The following is a 3,425-nucleotide window of genomic DNA, read 5'->3' on the forward strand; positions in this document are numbered from 1 at the left end:
GGAGGGGGGTAGAGAGAGAGAGAGAGACGCGGGAGGGGGGGATAGAGACCATTAAGAAAGCAAGCACAGGAAGTCTCTGAGAACATTACACGACTATCTGATTTCAAACTTATCATACCCGAATTGCAGAATGACTTGGGCCACTTAAAATCACGGCAGAAGTTTGTTCAGTTCAGAAACGGGTAGAAAATGTTTTCTTCCTCCCTCCCAGCGGATTCCTAGTTCGTAAGACTTGGCTCCTTCATCGTTCACAGCCCCCTGCCTTGAAGGGCCCCTTTCGTGTCCACGTTTCACCCCCAAGTAGAAACACGCAGCCTCTGCACGCACCACCACTGGCCGTTTGCCAAGCTCACAGCGAGCAGCAGTCGATAAAGACTTGTATCATCTGGGTTTTGTCTCACCACCCGGCCAGGCTGGCTGACAGCCTGCGTGCACACGTCGCTAAGAACAACACCTCAGTGCTGTCCCCAGAGAGCTCTGCTCTGCCACTTCTCACCTAAGTCCCTGGAGAATCCCCCCTCTCCAGGGGAGGGGAAAGGACATCTTACACTGGAAGCCTTTTGTAGTTAAATGCTGAGCAAACCACCATAATACTGTTCTAAGGCTGCCTAGCTGCTGTGTCCTGGAGGACTGTTCACCTACATAAATTTAGCCAGTTCCCCCATGCGGCTCCCTATAGTGGTTCCCTGCCAAGGGCCTGTACACATAACAGTCACCAGTATAACTTAAAAGACACAAACAGCCCTAACCGGTTTGATTCAGTGGATAGAGCATCGGCCTGCGGACTGAAGGGTTCCAGGTTCGATTCTGGTCAAGGGCATGTGCCTTGGTTGCGGGCACATCTCCAGTGAGGGGTGTCCAGGAGGCAGCTGATCGATGTTTCTAACTCTCTATTCCTCTCCCTTCCTCTCTGTAAAAAATCAATAAAATATATATATTTTTTTAAAAAAAGACACAAACAGATTCCAGACCCCTCTCCCCACCCCCAACCTACTGAATTCAATTGTCCTGGGTGGAGCCCAGGATAGTTAAATTCTTTTTAAAAGATCAGATGAATCTGACTCTCATTCCTGGTTAAGAACCACTGTAATGTCAAATTAAGAAACTGTTTCTTAATATAACATTTACATATTCATGAATCTACTTACTTAACATAGGCTATGTATGTCACCAAACTCAAGGGGTTCACTGCTTTGGGGTACTTTATTCAAAAATGAGACATGGTTGTCCCAAGGTAGTTTTATTTACTTGCAGCAAGTAAAGAAGATGAGGATTTATAACTAAAGCTCTGTCTCCTGGAAGGGAAGGTTAGCCATTGCTTAGATACACTATTTGGTCACTTTGGTGTTGTTTTTTGATGTTTGTGTGGGTTTTTTTGCAGTTGGCTACTTTCATCCCCTTGAAGTTCTTGTCACCTCATCCTGTTTACTGTTACATCTGCAAAATACTATGCTACATTTTAACATTAAGCAAGAAATAACATTTAGTAAGAATGGCCCAAACCTTGAGACCCTTGACCTATCTAACACGTGGGGTAAATAATTGTGGAGTTAGATATCTGTTCAAATCCCAAGCTGTGTGACCTTGAACCCATTGTTAATTTCTGTAAGCCACAAATTCTTCACCTGCAAAAGTACCTTTCTCAAAGGGTTATTAATATTAAGGCTAAAGTATCTACCTTATATGGCTGGGTAAAGATTATATGACTTAATACTAGTTTAAAAAAGACTGAGAACACACTACACAACTAATAAACTTTAGCTGCTATTAATATTATCTTCACCTGATGTTACTTTTCAAACTATTATGCTTAATAAAATAGTCACCAGAGGGAAGCGATCACTCCCTAAATATTAAGTACAGTGAAGTACTCCTTACTCTTCCCAGTACGTGCTCACTCAACATTACCCTGTGGTTTTTCATTTTTAAACTGATAAACTATGTTACTGTTAAAGGGACACTTTGACTTCTTAAAAGCTTAAGTAAATTCTTTGCCAAATTTGCTGCTGGCCTTACCGGGACCAGGTTGAGCTTCTTGACCCCACCATCACTTTCTGGTCCTGCCCTTTAAACCAATACGGTTCAGGGAAAGGGAGACCTCTTGTGGCCAGAGGTGCATCAAAACAGATTTTCCTTAGGAAAAGGAAGTTCTTTCCACCAAATGGAATTTACTAAAACTTGGAGTGAATTTAAACTGTTTTAAAAGTATCTACCTCATTCCTCTTTTTCCCAGGTCTTTTCTTGCTCTATGGTTCTTTGGTCGGATGGGGTAGTCACTGTGTCCTGTGTTTCCTTCTCAACTTAAGCGTGACTGCTGACTGGTTCCTTATCTCCTCCTGAGTCCAAGCCTTTATAATGGAGAGAAGGGAACTGAAAGTCCAGAACAGAGAGGACTGCACATGGAAACCCACCTGAGTTCTCAGCGCTGAAGACTCAGCGGAAGAAGCCTCATCTCCCCAGACCAGGCTCCTGGCTGGTTAGGTAACTTCCCATGCTGGCTCCTCCCCCCACCTGGGCGGTGTTTTGAAGCAAGGATTATCTTCATTCCAAAACAATGCATGAACACCTACTCTGTGCCTGGCACTCTGGCTCATCTTTGTATGCCCTTGCCTGCACATAGTGGGTTCCCCTAATCTCTCTTTCTCCTTAGCATTTGGCAGCTGACAGCTCCCTTCTTAAAATGCTTTTTCATTTGACCTCTAGAACTCCTCCTTTGGTTGTAGTCCTGCTGATACTACTCAGTTTTCTGCTGGTTCCTCCTCATTCCCCTGCCCTCTACACCCTGAGAATGTCCCAGAGCTTGGTCCTTGAGCTGATTATATACATTTGCTTCCGAGGTGATCTCCTTCAGTCTCATAGTTTAAATATAAGCATCCTGCCCTAACCGGTTTGGCTCAGTGGATAGAGCGTCGGCCAGGGGACTGAATGGTCCCAGGTTCGATTCCGGTCAAGGGCATGTACCTGTGTTGCAGGCACATCCCCAGTGGGATCAGCAGGAGACAGCTGATCGATGTTTCTCTCTCATCGATGTTTCTAACTCTCTATCCCTCTACCTTCCCCTCTTTAAAAACATCAATAAAATATATTTAAATAAATAAACAGGTAAGAGTTTCTAGTCATCCCTTTCTCCATTCTGGTGGTCCTGGAAGAGGACCCTGGGCCAGAGGGTGGTCCCACACAACCAATGCAGCCTGTGTGCCTGCCACCAACTTAACAGCTCTACAAGATGTCATAAGCATCTCAGACTTAATGAAATCAAAACCAAATTCCCAATTTCTTCTCCCAGACCTGCTTTCCAAGTTATTAAAACCATTGGAATCACCTTTAATGCCAATCTGTCTCTCACACCTGATGTCCATTAGCAAATCACTTCAGCTCTGCCTTCAAAGTGATTTCAGAACAGCTCTCTCCTGTACTGCCAAGTG

This window comes from Myotis davidii, unplaced genomic scaffold (assembly GCF_000327345.1).
Source record: "Myotis davidii unplaced genomic scaffold, ASM32734v1 scaffold199, whole genome shotgun sequence".
NCBI classification, from domain to species: domain Eukaryota; kingdom Metazoa; phylum Chordata; class Mammalia; order Chiroptera; family Vespertilionidae; genus Myotis; species Myotis davidii.